This window comes from Staurois parvus, unplaced genomic scaffold (assembly GCF_062004578.1).
Source record: "Staurois parvus isolate SC_StPar_1 unplaced genomic scaffold, SC_StPar_1.0 ptg001162l, whole genome shotgun sequence".
In the NCBI taxonomy this organism is placed as follows: domain Eukaryota; kingdom Metazoa; phylum Chordata; class Amphibia; order Anura; family Ranidae; genus Staurois; species Staurois parvus.
Genome location: NW_028318958.1, coordinates 8,064,591 through 8,082,275, shown reverse-complemented (window position 1 = coordinate 8,082,275; position 17,685 = coordinate 8,064,591). Strand labels below are relative to the sequence as shown.

The following is a 17,685-nucleotide window of genomic DNA, read 5'->3' as shown; positions in this document are numbered from 1 at the left end:
CTAGCAGCAGCATTCATAATAGACTGAAGGGGGGATAGCCTGTGTAACGGTAGACCAGTGAGGAGGGAGTTGCAGTAATCAAGGCAGGATAAAACCAAGGCGTGGATACGGTTTTTTATGGTGTCGTTGGTCAGAAAGGGGCAAATTGTGGAAATGTTGCGGAGGTTGAGGCGGCAGGATTTAGCCAGTGATTGGATGTGGGGTCCAAAGGAGAGGTCAGAGTGTAGGGTTACACCTAGCACCCTGGCATATGCAGAGGGACCAGTGGTTTTGCTGTTGATCTTAATGGTAATGTCATGAGTGGGGATTGGAGAAGAAGATATGCCTAAAGGCATGCAGCTCTGACCTACATAAGGGGAAACTGTAAGATCTGGCATTCCTATTGATATTGGGTAAGGATGTCCTTTCATATGTCTGCTACCAGATATTAAAGATAAACCATGTGGATTTTTACAGGAGGTGACACAGAAGATCCTGGAGTCGGTAGGAAACGTGGCGGGCTCCTCCTTAGAACAGACCGGCTGGCTGAGCAGAAACCTGGAGGTGAAGGCCCGGCCACAGGTGTCTCTGGATGATGGGGATGCTGATGAAGAGCTGTACGGTAAGATGGCAGTAAGATCATGATCTTATATGCCTTTTTTTGTTGATCCTCTGTCCACGGGCTTTTGTTCAGGTCAGATGGGATTTGAATTCCCATATAAGTCTATGGGAATGCAAAACCCTCTTGAAGGAGGTTAACTTTAAATACACTCTCCCGCGCTCGAATGTGGTGCTGAGAGTCTAAAGCTGGGCATACATCATACAATTCAATTTCCTTTAGATTTAAACCAAAAGGTTGTTTCTGGTGCTGCTCGAGGCTGACAGCAAATAGTAATCACCCTGCCGGCAGAGAGAAGAGGGAGCAACGTCCCAAGAAATTACAGAGATTTGACAATATGTATGAAGATGGACACTGCTCAGACCGATCCCCAGGAGTCAGAGAGGAACAGTGTGTAGTGAATGGCCTCAGCTGTCATTCTGACCACGCCTGCTGATGCATTTTGCCCCACCCATAGGGGACTTGGTCACAGAGCGGCATCTGTCTTCACACACATTGTAAAGTTCCTTTTAGATTTACCTTCAATTATGTAGTGCAAGGGCCAGCCTGATTGCATACAAATTGAAAGTGTTTAGGTTTGACCTCCTATTATATAGGTTTGGTAAATCTAAAGGAAAATTGTACAAGAAAATTGTGTAATGTATGGCCAGTTTAACAGGCTTCCCAATCCTCCCACTTATGGCTATGGCACTAGCAGGCCTTGCTGACCTCCCAGATCTATGGATATCCCTTCGTGCGCAGCACTATAAAACAAATGAACAGAGGGCACACAGCCTAGTGCATTACCATAATACGCCATTTATTGATATATATATAAAAGCAAATATACTCACAAACAGATTGAACCAACATAGCAAAAAACCAAGACGCAACTGTCTCCAGATCAGCAATGCATAACCCATGACACAGGGAGACTCCTTTTCATCCAACATGGCTTACATGTTTCGAGGGGCAGCCCCTTTTCTTCAGAGCCAATTTAAAAAAAAACTTTTTTAGCCCACTCAAAATACTTATGACTATAATAATGTAAATGAAGGAACTTGTGGAATGTAAACAAAAATTAAGTTCATCAGAAAAAAACAGTTCATGTCCATAAGTTAATTAAATCACAAATCCTTAGTCCATGCATTGGAATCATCAAGAGTAATAAAACACCTCTTGCTGCCTTTGGTGCTGCTCCTGACAAGATTGGGGTAATCTACAAATGACATACAAGCAAACAAACAAGAAGAGCGTACACTAAGTGCAGTAGAGTTAAAAGCGTTAATTTTCAAATCAAATGCAAATTGGCCACTCACAAAATTAAAATAGAAAAGGCATGTACTCAACACTCCCAGCATGGACGCCTCTCTGTGTTTACACTTGTAGTCTGCGATATCAGTGCTGTTAAATGGAGGAATAGCTGCAGTCGGAGGACAGACCCTAGCCTAGCACATTATCATAATACATTGTTTATTGATATAAAAGAAAATAATATACTCACAAACAGATTGAGTAAATAGGCATATAAAAAAACACAAGACACAACTGTCTCCAGATCAACAACGCATGACCTGTGACACAGAGAGACCTTATTCATCAAATATGGCTTACACGTTTTGAGGGGCAGCCCCTCTTCTTCAGAGCCCAGGCTTCTTCTGAAGGAGAGAGTTTTGCCCCTCCAAATGTGTAAGCCATATTGGACAAAAAGTAGCCTCCCTGCATCACAGGTCATGCGCTGTTGATCTGGAGACAGGTGTGTCTTGGTTCTTTGATATGCCTGTTGACTCAGTTGGTTTGTGAGTATAATATTTTAGTAATGCACTAGGCTGGTGCTCACTCTGTTCATCTGTTTTATAGTGCAGAAGGAGATTAACTACAACTCAAATGCATCTGTCAAAAAATTCTGAATGATCTCAAAAGCATCTGAAACTGATATGATCAAAACAAGAACAAACGGCAAAATGCAGGGGTGTGAATGTACCCCAATCAAATTATATTATAGAAAAATGTTATCAGTTGTGATGTTTTCATGAAAGTGTTTTACAGTTAAAAATAAGTAATAGCTTTGCTGATATTTCAGGCTTGACTTAGCTTCTATACTACAACTAGTAGTGGACTTCTAATGTTAATATACAGTTGTTCTTTTTGATTTTCTGCTTGAATTATTCCAAAAACGTGATCTAATCTTCCTCTAAAAAAAACAAAAAAAACAGATAATCTTATTCAAGATACAACATTGTCATATCTTGATTTCTAAAGAGTCACAAACTTGGGCTTATGTGCCATAAAAGAGCAGGAAATGAGAGAGACCTATTAAGGATAGCTTGGTTTAGGTCTTTTCCTTCCTGTTATGTCTGTCTTGGTTGAATGGTAATTAGTTCTCCGCACAGAAGAAAATGCCAAAGCGCAGTCATCCATGGTCTCTGCCTCCACGCCATCTGTGTACAGTGTGCACGCTCTCTCCATGCTTGCAGAGGTGAGCTTTATTCTCTCTCAGCACTGTCTTAAAGTGGTTCTTTAGTCTGTAAAAGATTAAAAGTTGGCAGCCACAAATACTGTAGCTGCTGTCCAGGGATCCAGCGCTGCCCTAACCTGGGCCAATTGTTTGTCAGTCTTTGGGACCCTGGCCCTGGCATGTTTAGTGTTTGAAGCGAGCTATGACTTCTTCTGGCTTCCCACTGTGCATGTGCAAGCCGCGCTGCGCTGTGTGAATGGTCTTGCAGCCTGCTGGGACCTGAGACATGTCCCAAAAGGCTGTGGGTGGGGAAAGGGGGGTTTGGGTATTAAACTTCCAGTGAAATCACCTAGGCGATCCAACCAGAAGTGGGATGGGTACCTACCAAAGCTAGGTACCCACTCCCCCAAAAAGAAAAAAGTTCCAAAAGAAGGGGGGCATAAGGTGGAACTTCCCTTTAGGATGAAGTTCCGTTTTAATGCAGAGTTATTGGTAAATCCAGTACACAGTATGGTTACCCATGCATTTAAGAAAGCAGTCTAAGGCTAGGTTCACACCTGTGTGGCCGTGTTGGGCCATGATTTGCGCGAACATGAGAGCCCATTCATTTGAATAGACTGTTGTGCCCCAGGACACACAAGAAATAATTCCCTGCAGTATTTCTGAAATCACAGCCCACACAGGAACCAAGGTTCCCAGTACGGTTGCGATTTCCAGCGCTGGCAGCATGCCATAAGGATCTATTGCACCCGCCTGCGGGTGGTTTCGGCGGCCGGTATTTGTGCGGGTCCCGCAGCGGCACCACATATGTGAACCGAGCCTTAGAAAATGTGTGATTTTCCGTATTTTGTGAAATTTTGTTTAGTATTGCTATGTTTGCAGAAGATCAACAAAAGTAGAAAGATCATTAAATTGGAAATTAAATTTTAGCAGTTTTCTGTTTTGTGAACAATCTTATCTCATGTTTATATTTCCTTTACCATAGGAAACAAACAATCGTGCACATGTGTGTGTAGATGTGACATTTAATTGGTTTGGTAGCATAATCTTAAAATAATCTGATATTGTCACATTTGTTTTTATTAATTCTTTATTTAAGTTTTTCAAAAATCAGTGAGAAAGTCAGAGCAGAACAAGGAAAAAGCAGCAAGCCAATGTCGTTGGTGTACATAGTAAAAAATAGTGAAAAAAATGAACAGTGTAACAAAAATACTGGATAGTATTTTGGAAAGCCGTCAAGGTGAGGGGGCCTCACTGGCAATTGCAGTAGGTATCCATAGAAAGTGACTACAAAGGGTCTTGAGCATACACAGCGCAGCCTATAATGCCAGTGATCCTATGGGGTTATATCCTACCATGGGAAAAAAAATAAAAAATAAAGATATTTTTCATTTTGGCATATTATGGGACACAGACCTTAAAGAAAGCCACAAAAAAGTGTTATCTTTTCCCTGCTCTGACCAAAACTAAAATGAAAAATAGCTGGAGTTGGGTTCGACCCGTTTCACATCTATGTTGCTGCGTTTGCACGGGCACGAGAGCCCATTCATTTGAATGGACTCCCGTGCCCGTGACACGCAAGGAAAGAAGTCCCTGCACTTCTTTGGAAAGCGCAGCCCGCGGGTCCGCAATTCTCTGTGTGGGTGGTGCGGTTGCATGCATTTTCATGCGGATCCACAGCGACACTACCCGCACAGATGTGAAGCTATGGATAAAGAGCCCCTATAAGGTCTGTAAACAAATCAAAAAAAGTGTACTCACCTGTTGGTGGTCTGTGTCTGCTATATGTGCTTTGTTCTAGCCCTGTTGTCTCCGTCAGTCTTTTTTAGAAGGGTTGAAAGCCCGTGTTCCTGGCTGCACTCTGTCTCCATCCTCTGACTCCTACATCACTGCTGTGTGCTGTCAGGTCAGAGGAAGGGACCATAGCACACAGCTGTGGACACAGACATGCTGGTTGTGTGCAGTGCTGAAAAGGATGAAAGAGGATGCAGCACTGGAATAGAGGGGGAGGTAGGAGACACAGGCCTATGGAAAGGTGAGTATAACACCTCTTCTACTGCAGAGAACTGGTATTATGGTTTGCTTAGAACCTGAAAGGGCCTCTTTATGTTCTGTATGACCATGAAATCAGCCAGAAGTGTGGTAAGTATTCTTTGTAGGTGGCCTGTGTTCTGAAAGCAGTACTGACACGATATGAGAATACAGGTGTAGATAATGTGACAAGCCTTCGTATTTACACTTCATAAGTGTATTACATCTGAGTGTAAATAGGTACTTGGCACAGTTTGTAAGTTTCAGCAAGTCTAGATAACAATCAAACATCTATGCCTAATATTTGGATGAATGTTCTTGGCAGAGTTTAAGTTCATATCTGCAGCCTAAAAATATTTTAAGGACATGTAATAATTTACAAATGAGGTTTATGGAAAGACACGTGCTAAAACATAATCCTCATTAATCCTGATAAACTGAATACAAACTTATTTTCTTTCTCGTCCATTGAGGGACACTGGAAATCTTTCCTTTCTGGGTTATACTGTCTACAGGAAAATTAGACACTGGATGCACCTCCTACTACCAGCTGTTTTTTTCTAATGCTCTGCTATTTAAAGAGAAGTATGTTTTTGTTTTGTTTTTTTTTTTGCATTTTTCACACTTAATTGATTCAGTTCATCAAACAGATTTTAATATTACACAAAGATAACCGGAGTAAATACAAAATGCAATTTTTAAATGTTGATTTCATTTATTAAGGGAAAAAAACTGTCCAAACCTTCCTGGTCCTATGTGAAAAAGTAATTGCCCCCTAAACCTAATAACTGACTCTGCCACCCTTGGGGGAAATAATTGCAATCAGGCATTTGCGATAACTGACAATGAGTCTTTCACATCACTGTGTTGGAATCTTGGCCTGCTCTCCTTTGCAGAATTGTTTTAATTCAGCTACATTGGAGGGTTTTTGAGCATGAACAGCCTGTTTAACCTCCCTGGCGGTATTCCCAAGTGTAGCTCGGGGTAAAGTTTCAGTACCACAAGCGGTAACCCCGAGCTACACTCGGGCTTACCCTTCGGCGCTGCTCCCTCGATCACTTACCTTGTCCTGCGCTCCCGCGATGTCCCTCCTGCAGTGTCCCTGGCAATGTAATTCGGCGGATGGCGGCATCTGTCATCTGGGTTCCGTACGGGGGACGGAACGGCGGGAAATTTGAAAATGACAAAAAGTGACATTCACTAAAATCACATAGTAAAACATTACTGTATCAAAGCATTTCACAAACATTTTGTCCCGAGTGCTTTGTCCTGTGCCCTGCCTGCATTTTTACTGTTCTTTCTGCCTGGAAACTGAGAAACGTCCATGGAGTCCAAAAAGCATCCCTTTAGGTCAAAAGCGGTTTTAGATCAGCTAGAGAACAGCAATAGTAAATTAGAACCACTTGCAGAATTGAGTGATAATGATTCGTGGGGGAAATTCGTCATCAGACACTGAAAATGATTTTGCGACTAAGATCAGTGATGTGCGAACTTGGCGCTCTATTTCAAATTTCAGTGTTTTTGGTTTGATTATATTTTTGAATTACTTTTATTATTATTTTTTATGATTATTTAATAAATTATAATTTATGATTTCGCGTTTCAAATTTTAACATACCCGGGATGTTTACTAGACTCTTGTTCGGACAGATTTCAGTGAGTTATTCCTAAAAATTACAGGCCTACAATATACAGGTGAAACTCGAAAAATTAGAATATCGTGCAAAGGTTCATTTATTTCAGTAATGCAACTTAAAAGGTGAAACTAATATATGAGATAGACACTTTACATGCAAAGCAAGATAGTTCAAGCCATGATTTGTCATAATTGTGATGATTATGGCTTACAGCTCATGAAAACCCCAAATCCACAATCTCAGAAAATTAGAATATTACATGCAATCAATAAAACAAGGATTGTACATAGAACAATATCGGACCTCTGAAAAGTATAAGCATGCATATGTACTCAGTACTTGGTTTGGGCCCTTTTGCAGCTATTACTGCCTCAATGCTGCGTGGCATGGAAGCTATCAGCCTGTGGCACTGTTGAGGTTTTATGGAAGACCAGGATGCTACAATAGCGGCCTTCAGCTCTTCTGCATTATTCGGTCTCATGTCTCTCATCTTTCTTTTGGCAATGCCCCATAGATTCTCTATGGGGTTCAGGTCAGGCGAGTTTGCTGGCCAATCAAGCACAGTAATCCCACGGTCATGGTACCGCTTTCAGCACCAAAAATCTGAAATAATAAGGGAGGTTAAGGTCATGCCACAGCATTTCAATTAGATTTAAGTCCAGACTTTGACTAGGCCACTCCAAAACAATATTTGTTTTTTTTTATGAGACATTCAGAGGTGGACTTGCTAGTATGTTTCAGATCATTGCCTTGCTATGCAGTGCGCTTGAGCTTGAGGTCAAGAACTCATGGCAAGATATTTTTGTCAGAATAGAATAGAATTCTTGGTTCCATCAATTGCGACAAGTCATCCAGATCCTGAAGCTGCAATGCAGCCCCATACCATCACACTATCACCACATTTGACTGTAGATATGATGTTCTTTTTATGAAATGCTGTGTTAGTTTTATGCCAAATGTAGTGGGATGCACACCCTCCAAAAAGTTCAACTTTTGTCTCATTTTGTCTCCACATAATATTTTCCCAAAAGTCTTGGGGATAATCAAGATGTTTTTTGGCAAATGTGAGACAAGCCTTTTGGGTTGATTTACTGAAACTGGAGAGTGCAAAATCTGGTGCAGTTCTGCATAGAAACCAGTCCGCTTCCAGGTTTTATTACCAAAGCTTAATTGAACAAGCTGAAGTTAGAAGCTGACTGGCTACCATGCACAGCTGCACCAGATTTTGCACCTTCCAGTTTTAGTCCATAACCCCCTTTGTGTTCTTTTTGGTCAGCAGTGGTTTTCGCCTGGAAACTCTCCCACGGATGCCATCCTTGCCCAGTCTCTTTCTTATTGTTGAATCGTGAACACTGACATTAACTGCAGTTCTTAGTTGTTGTTTGATGGAGTCCCAAAGCCTTAGAAATGGCTTTGTAACCCTTTCCAGACTGATACATGTCAAATACTTTATGTTGATATAGTAATGTGCTACTCAATAAAACATCATAAATACTACACTGAATATTAATGAAACAGTCAAAAAATCAAAGTGTCCATTAAATAGTTCATAACAAATAATGTGTAAGTGATCCAAAAATGAATTCTGTGCTTCACTCGACAAATATATTCCAGTAATCCAAAATCAACCGTGTGATAAACACCACCACCACATGTAAAGATGGCCGCTCACCTGGACACCAGGACCTATATAAACACAGGTCACAAGTGCTTAGTTGTAATTCCATACATAGACTCTAGATGGCAGCAACGGGTCACACTGTATATCTCCTCCATCAGTAGTATAACCTCCACTCCAAAAATGTCACCTCCACTTCCTCTCCTCCACTCTGGGACCCCCAGGGAAGGAAAAACAAATGGCCTCTAATATTGTAATACTATTTATTGAACTAAAAGCCAAATACCAATAAAAACATTAACATATACACTGATTGTAAAAGCACGATTCACAAGGACCGGACTTCCGGTCCATGGCTCCGTGCCGGAAATTACGTCACTAAGCTTCCTTGACAAAGCCACGTAGGTTGGTGGCACAACACGTGGGGCGGAGGTTAGTGATGTCATTTCCAGCACAGAGCAGCGGGACGGAAGTCTGGTCCTCATGAATTGCGCTCTCACAGTGCATTGTGAGAGCCATGATTGGCCAAAGCAATGCACCTGACCACAGATCAGGTGCAACCCTGTGGCCAATCACAGCACAATGCACTGTAAGAGTCATGATTGGCCAGTCAGTGACTTTGGCCAGTCATGGCTCACGGCTAAGTCTACGCCCCACATTATATAAGGCTGCTTACACTTTTAATAATATTAAAAAAGAAAAGCAAATAAACTAAAACAAAAAATACATAAAAAAAACAAGAAACAGCGTGGGTCCCAACCCTCCCCTAATCCATACCAAGCCCTTTGGATCTGATAGGAAGGTTAGGAGGGGCCACACAGTAAAAAAAAAGTTTTTAAAGTGCGTGGTGTTCCCTGTAAAAGCCATACCAGGCCCTTTAGGCCTGGTGGGACTTTTAAGGGGAACACCATCCCAAAAAATGGAACAAAAACCATGGGGTTCCTCTTAAATTCCTACTAGACCCTTGATCCGAGAGCAGACCTGACAGGGCAAGAAAGGTGGGGGGGGGGCAATTGTGCACTCCCCTCCCTTTGTCTTACCAGGCCACGTGCCCCCGGCATTGGGATGGTGTTCCCATGCCGATGGGGACTAGGGCCTTTTCCCCACAACCCTAACCCGGTGGTTGTTGGGATGTGTGAGCAGGGGGGCTCATTAGTATCAGGGTAACCCTCTAAATATAGGTGCACCCTGATGCTACCCCCCATTGTGAATAAGGGGTACCCCTACTCATTCACTAAAGGTTTTTGAAAAGATAAAGTCACCGGGCTTTTAAATAATTCCTTTAATTGAAAAAAAAACAAAACAACAGTTTTTGACAAGTCCTTTAATGAAAAGAAAAAAAAATGGTTTTCTTTGATGTAATCCATCGACAATCACAGCGTCCAGCATTATCCTGACCACGCCAGCTAAGAGACATTTTTAAAAAACCCGATGGCCACTGACCCGTCCGCACCCGCCGAGCGCTAGTCGCACTATGACAGATCTGACAGTTGCCGGTCACATGTACACAATTGGGTGGAGTCAGTGGTGACATAAAGGCCTTCAAAATGGGCACTTTTAAATTTACAAGTTTGAGTCCCATAGACTTGCATTGAGTTCAAAGTTTGCGCTCGAGCATTCTTTAGTTTCGAATGTTTGACAGAAAACCAAACACGGGGGTGTTCCACCCATCGTTATTAGAGACATTCCTTTTTCTGCTCTCACCTACAATATGGCATTCCTTGTAGCCATCACCTCTGGGATTAGTGTCTGAGCTGAGGCCTTATCCTGCAAGAAACCTTTTCTGGTTTTACATAGTAACAAGGTTGTGTTCACGCCTCAGGTAGTTTCTGTCTCTCACCCCCACTTATTATTCTTCCATTTCTCTTTCTAATTCCATTTCATGAAAAGGAAAATGTTTTACCATTGTGTGCATATGGCCGTGGTTGTGAGTCCATTTTCCAGCACTGCTTCTTTCAGAAAGACTGATTCCCTTTTTGTCATCTCGGATGGTCTCCATAAGGGTGCAGCAACTTCTCATTCCATCATCTCTAGGTGGAAAAGACAGACCATCATTCAAGCATATGGTCTCTACATTTTGGTTCCACCCTTTCCCATCAAGGCGCACTCTACTAGATCTGTGAGTGCTTCTTGGCCTTTCTAGCATCAAGGAACTATTTTCCAAATTTGGTGCCACCTGATCTTCTGGTAATGCATTCAATATCTGTCAGGTGGGTGTTGGTGACTTACCTGGTGTTTGCAGTGTTGGCGACTCCTTGGTTGGACTGCTTTTGAGCATCTCAGGGTGAAGGACTTTCTGTATCTCACCCCTCTCTGTGTCATGCCCGCCCACATCAGGAGTACACGGTCCTTCACCCCCAGTGAGAACACAGAACATGCGTGCCCCTGCCTCATGCCCGCCCACATCAGGAGTACACGGTCCTTCACCCCCAGTGAGAACACAGAACATGCGTGCCCCTGTCTCATGCCCGCCCACATCAGGAGTACACGGTCCTTCACCCCCAGTGAGAACACAGAACATGCGTGCCCCTGCCTCATGCCTGCCCACATCAGGAGTACACGGTCCTTCACCCCCAGTGAGAACACAGAACATGCGTGCCCCTGCCTCATGCCCGTCCACATCAGTAGTACACGGTCCTTCACCCCCAGTGAGAACACAGAACATGCGTGCCCCTGTCTCATGCCCGTCCACATCAGGAGTACACAGTCCTTCACTCCCAGTGAGAACACAGAACATGCGTGTCCCTGTCTCATGCCCGCCCACATCAGGAGTACACGGTCCTTCACCCCCAGTGAGAACACAGAACATGCGTGCCCCTGTGTCATGCTCGCCCACATCAGGAGTACACGGTCCTTCACCCCCAGTGAGAACACAGAACATGCGTGCCCCTGTCTCATGCCCGCCCACATCAGAAGTACACGGTCCTTCACCCCCAGTGAGAACACAGAACATGCGTGCTCCTGCCTCATGCCCGCCCACATCAGGAGTACACGGTCCTTCACCCCCAGTGAGAACACAGAACATGCGTGCCCCTGTGTCATGCTCGCCCACATCAGGAGTACACGGTCCTTCACCCCCAGTGAGAACACAGAACATGCGTGCCCCTGTCTCATGCCCGTCCACATCAGGAGTACACGGTCCTTCACCCCCAGTGAGAACACAGAACATGCGTGCCCCTGTCTCATGCCCGCCCACATCAGGAGTACACGGTCCTTCACCCCCAGTGAGAACACAGAACATGCGTGCCCCTGTCTCATGCCCGCCCACATCAGGAGTACACGGTCCTTCACCCCCAGTGAGAACACAGAACATGCGTGCCCCTGTCTCATGCCCGTCCACATCAGGAGTACACGGTCCTTCACCCCCAGTGAGAACACAGAACATGCGTGCCCCTGTCTCATGCCCGTCCACATCAGGAGTACACGGTCCTTCACCCCCAGTGAGAACACAGAACATGCGTGCCCCTGTCTCATGCCCGCCCACATCAGGAGTACACGGTCCTTCCTTCATCCCTGCTGATGACCGCACATGCGCACCTCTGCCCCAGGCTGAAGCATACGCACAATGGATGTCACATAATGGTCGCATGACAGCAAATTGCATGCACCAGGCTGTCCCCGGCTGAAGTGCGCAGGTAAGGGGAGCTATGTGGGGGTCTCTACGGGGCCCCACAAGGCAGTTTAGCTACTCGCAAGACAGGAAGAGACAAGAAGAAAACTTCTAAGGCACAATGTAAAAAAGTGACAGTCTGCAGACAGAAAGGAGAACTAAACCTTGGAAGTCCTGTAGTGACTGTGGCAATTCATTGGCTATCGGTTGCAGAAAGATTTTCCAGCGTGCTGACACATCTCTTTCTGCAGTCACTTTAACGACTGCAATAGCTCAGTAATGCACCAGTCTATGGCTGGATGGTGCAAGTCCTCCTTGTCCATACTGGACCTTGCAGGATGCCACACTACACACACAGCTGAATGATCAGAGGAAGGTCACGCCACTCCCTCCTACCTACTACACACGGGATCCCTGGAATGTACACAGGAAGGCAGCAAGTGGAAAAGCAGATCTGAGCTTCTAGATTACAATGCTCAAAGATCAGTTTCCACCAAACCAGAGGTCTCCAAATATTGGAAACAAAGGGCCACATTACTGGGGGGGGGGGGGGGCAGACTGTGGACAGCAGGAGCAGAAAAATGCCTTGGTGTCACTGGGAGTAAACAGTGTCCCATCATTGGTGTCAGTGGGAGGAATAGTGTCCCATCATTGGTGTCAGTGGGAGGAATAGTGTCCCATCATTGGTGTCAGTGGGAGGAATAGTGTCCCATCATTGGTGTCAGTGGGAGAAATAGTGTCCCATCATTGGTGTCAGTGGGAGGAATAGTGTCCCATCATTAGTTTCAGTGGGAGGAATAGTGCCCTATCATTGGTGTCAGTGGGAGAAATAGTGCCTCATCATTGGTGTCAATGGGAGAAATAGTGTCCCATCATTGGTGTCAATGGGAGAAATAGTGTCCCATCATTGGTGTCAGTGGGATAAATAGTGTCCCATCATTGGTGTCAGTGGGAGAAATAGTGTCCCATCATTGCTGTCAGTGGGAGGAATAGTGCCCCATCATTGGTGTCAGTGGGAGGAATAGTGCCCCATCATTGGTGTCAGTGGGAGGAATAGTGCCCCATCATTGATGTCAGTGGTAGGAATAGTGTCCCATCATTGGTGTCAATGGGAGGAATAGTGCCCCATCATTGGTGTCAGTGGGAGGAATAGTGCCCCATCATTGGTGTCAGTGGGAGGAATAGTGCCCCATCATTGGTGTCAGTGGGAGGAATAGTGCCCCAGCATTGGTGTCAGTGGGAGGAATAGTGCCCCAGCATTGGTGTCAGTGGGAGGAATAGTGCCCCATCATTGGTATCAATGGGGGAATAGTGACCCGTTTTTCCATCTGACACCAATGTAAGCATTCTTCTCAATGACACCTATGTAAAGGAACATTATTCTCAATGACACCAATATAAGGGGCATTCTTCCCTCTGACACCAATGAAAGGGACATTCTTCTCAATGACACCAATAGAATGGGCAAACTTTCCACTGACACAAATGAAGGGACATTATTCTAAAAGTCACCCATGTATGGGACACTCATCCCTCTGACACCAATGTAAGGAGAATTCTTCCCAATGACACCCATGTACGGGTCATTCTTCCCAGTGACACCAATGTAAGAGTCATTCTTCACTCTGACACCCATGTAAGGAACATTATTCTCAGTGACACCAAAGTAAGCAACATTCTTCCCCGACACCAATGTAAGGGATATCCTTCTCAATGACACCAATGTAAGGGGCATTTTTTCATGTGACACCCATGTAAGGGACATTATTCTCAGTGACACCAATGTAAGGGACATTCTTCCCTCTGACACCAATGCATGGGACATTCTTCTCAGTAACAACACTATAAAGGGCATTCTTTCCACTGACACCCATGTGAGGGACATGGTTATCAATGACACCAAGGCAAGCTCCTTGTAAGGGACATTCTTCTCAATGTCACCAATGTAAGGGACATTATTCTCAATGACACCAATGTGAGGGGCATTATTTTCAGTGACACCAATGTAAGGGATTCTCTTCCCATTGACACCAATGTGAGGGACATTCTTCTCAGTTTCACCAATGCAAGGGACTATTTTCCCACTGATACCAATATATGGGACATTCTTCACATTGACACCAATGTAAGGGACATTCTTTCCCCTGACACCAATGTAAGGGACATTCCTCTCAGTGACACCAATGTAAGAGTTTTTCTTCCCACTGACACCGATGTAAGGAGCATTCTTCTCAGTGACACCAATGTAAGGGACATTATTCCCACTGACACCAATGTAAGGTGCAGTCTTTCCATTGGCACCCATGTAAGGGACATTATTCTCAGTGACACCAATGTAAGGCACTTTCGTCCCTCTGACACTAATACAACGGACATTCTTCCCAGTGACACCAATTTAAGGGATACTTTTCCCATTGACACCGATGCATGGAGCATTCTTCCCACTGACACCAATGTAAGGAGCATTTTTCCCAGTGACACCAATGTATGGGACATTCTTCCCTCTGACACCAATGTAAAGTGCATTCTTCTTGGTGACACCAATGTAAGGGGTATTCTTCCCAGTGACACCAATGTATGGGACATTCTTCCCTCTTACACCAATGTAAGGTGCATTCTTCCCAGTGACACCAATATATGGGGCATTCTTCCCAGTGACACCAATGTCAGGTGCATTCTTCCCTCTGACACCAATGTAAAGTGCATTCTTCTTCCCACTGATGCCATGTATGATTGGTGGAAATGATGACAGATTTGAATGTTGGTGGCTCCGCCCCTTTGCTAGCAGCCAGTAAGAGCTCAGCTGCTCTCTGTGGAAGGCGGTTAAGGGTTAGTCGTGGGCGGGGTTGGACAGAGAAACGCCCAGCCTCGCCGGTTATACGGAGGAAGAGAGCGGAGATGCCCGGTGTCGGGCCCTCTCTCTGGTGTGCTGCCTGTCCCCGGAGCTCCTCCCCCTCCCGGTACGTCACCGCCGGGACCGCGGCCTGCTGTACGGTGAGTGCAGGCCGCCCCGGAGTTGCTGGGAGTTTTCGTCCTCCGCGCTGTACCCGGATGCCCGGGGCTTCTATGGAGAGGACGGGGTAGCACTCGGGACCCGGTGTAGCCCTCAGATCCGGAGAGGGGCACTTGGTGAGCTTTTCAGGCTCCATAGAGAGGGGGAGGGGAGACCACCGAGATCTGTCTCATCACAGTCTGTGATCCCTGAGGAGATTTCACTTCCTGTCCTGGTGACACCTTCTGAGGGGGAGACAGCTTCTTCCATACCAAGCATTACAACCCATGCTGGAATTCTATGAGGGGCTACAGAACAGGCCAAGGGTCCCCATCAGGTTCTATTATAATTGGGGGGGGGTGCCCCTTCAGGTTCTATTATAATGGGGGTCCCTGTCAGGTTATATTATAATGGGGGGGTCCCTGTCAGGTTCTATTATAATGAGGGTTCCCCGTCAGGTTCTATTATAATGGGGGTCAACGTCAGGCTCTATTATAATGGGGGTCAACGTCAGGCTCTATTATAATGAGGGTCTCTATCAGGTTCTGTTATTATGAGGGTCCCCTCCAAATTCCAGTAATATGAGGGTCCCCTCCAGATTCCAGTAATATGAGGGTCCCCTCCAGGTTCCAGTAATATGAGGGTCCCCTCCAGGTTCCAGTAATATGAGGGTCCCCTCCAGGTTCCAGTAATATGAGGGTCCCCTCCAGGTTCCAGTAATATGAAGGTCCCCTCCAGGTTCCACTAATAAAGAGGGTCCCCTCCAGGTTCCTGTAATATGAGGGTCCCCTCCAGGTTCCAGTAATATGAGGGTCTCCTCCAGGTTCCAGTAATATGAGGGTCCCCTCCAGGTTCCGGTAATAAAGAGGGTCCCCTCCAGGTTCCGGTAATAAAGAGGGTCCCCTCCAGGTTCCAATAATATGATGGTCCCCTCTAGGTACCAGTAATATGATGGTCCCTTCTAGGTTCCAGTAATATGAGGGTCCCCTCCAGGTTCCAGTAATAGGAAGGTCCCCTCCAGGTTCCACTAATAAAGAGGGTCCCCTCCAGGTTCCAGTAATATGAGGGTCCCCTCCAGGTTCCACTAATAAAGAGGGTCCCCTCCAGGTTCCACTAATAAAGAGGGTCCCCTCCAGGTTCCTGTATTATGAGGGTCCCCTCCAGGTTCCACTAATAAAGAGAGTCTCCTCCAGGTTCCTGTTATATGAGGGTCCCCTCCAGGTTCCAGTAATATGAGGGTGTCCTCCAGGTTCCAGTAATATGAGGGTGTCCTCCAGGTTCCTGTAATATGAGGGTCCCCTCCAGGTTCCTTTAATATGAGGGTCCCCTCCAGGTTCCAGTAATATGAGGGTCCCCTCCAGGTTCCAGTAATATGAAGGTCCCCTCCAGGTTCCACTAATAAAGAGGGTCCCCTCCAGGTTCCTGTCATATGAGGGTCCCCTCCATATTCCAGTAATATGAGGGTCTCCTCCAGGTTCCAGTAATATGAGGGTCCCCTCCAGGTTCCACTAATAAAGAGGGTTCCCTCCAGGTTCCACTAATAAAGAGGGTCCCCTCCAGGTTCCTGTATTATGAGGGTCCCCTCCAGGTTCCAGTAATATGAGGGTCCCCTCCAGGTTCCAGTAATATGAATGTCCCCTCCAGGTTCCACTAATAAAGAGGGTCCCCTCCAGGTTCCTGTAATATGAGGGTCCCCTCCAGGTTCCAGTAATATGAGGGTCTCCTCCAGGTTCCAGTAATATGAGGGTCCCCTCCAGGTTCCGGTAATAAAGAGGGTCCCCTCCAGGTTCCGGTAATAAAGAGGGTCACCTCCAGGTTCCAATAATATGATGGTCCCCTCTAGGTACCAGTAATATGATGGTCCCCTCTAGGTTCCAGTAATATGAGGGTCCCCTCCAGGTTCCAGTAATATGAGGGTCTCCTCCAGGTTCCAGTAATAGGAAGGTCCCCTCCAGGTTCCACTAATAAAGAGGGTCCCCTACAGGTTCCAGTAATATGAGGGTCCCCTCCAGGTTCCACTAATAAAGAGGGTCCCCTCCAGGTTCCACTAATAAAGAGGGTCCCCTCCAGGTTCCTGTATTATGAGGGTCCCCTCCAGGTTCCACTAATAAAGAGAGTCTCTTCCAGGTTCCTGTTATATGAGGGTCCTCTCCAGGTTCCAGTAATATGAGGGTGTCCTCCAGGTTGCAGTAATATGAGGGTGTCCTCCAGGTTCCTGTAATATGAGGGTCCCCTCCAGGTACCTTTAATATGAGGGTCGCCTCCAGGTTCCAGTAATATGAGGGTCCCCTCCAGGTTCCAGTAATATGAGGGTCCCCTCCAGGTTCCAGTAATATGAAGGTCCCCTCCAGGTTCCACTAATAAAGAGGGTCCCCTCCAGGTTCCTGTAATATGAGGGTCCCCTCCAGGTTCCAGTAATATGAGGGTCTCCTCCAGGTTCCAGTAATATGAGGGTCCCCTCCAGGTTCCGGTAATAAAGAGGGTCCCCTCCAGGTTCCAGTAATATGAGGGTCCCCTCCAGGTTCCACTAATAAAGAGGGTCCCCTCCAGGTTCCACTAATAAAGAGGGTCCCCTCCAGGTTCCTGTATTATGAGGGTCCCCTCCAGGTTCCAGTAATATGAGGGTCCCCTCCAGGTTCCACTAATAAAGAGAGTCTCCTCCAGGTTCCTGTTATATGAGGGTCCCCTCCAGGTTCCAGTAATATGAGGGTGTCCTCCAGGTTCCTGTAATATGAGGGTGTCCTCCAGGTTCCAGTAATATG

At 45.8% G+C, this 17,685-nt stretch overlaps 1 protein-coding gene across 2 annotated transcripts in view; it reads left to right on the top strand.

Moving 5' to 3' along the window:
- LOC149439062 (protein DOP1B-like) overlaps nt 1-17,685 on the top strand; it is a 657,792-nt gene that overhangs the window by 237,035 nt on the left and 403,072 nt on the right. For both annotated transcript variants that reach the window (XM_089659538.1, XM_089659534.1), the window contains one exon: nt 457-601. The gene's annotated coding sequence lies outside the window, so the exon portion shown is untranslated. The remainder of the gene's footprint in view (nt 1-456; nt 602-17,685) is intronic.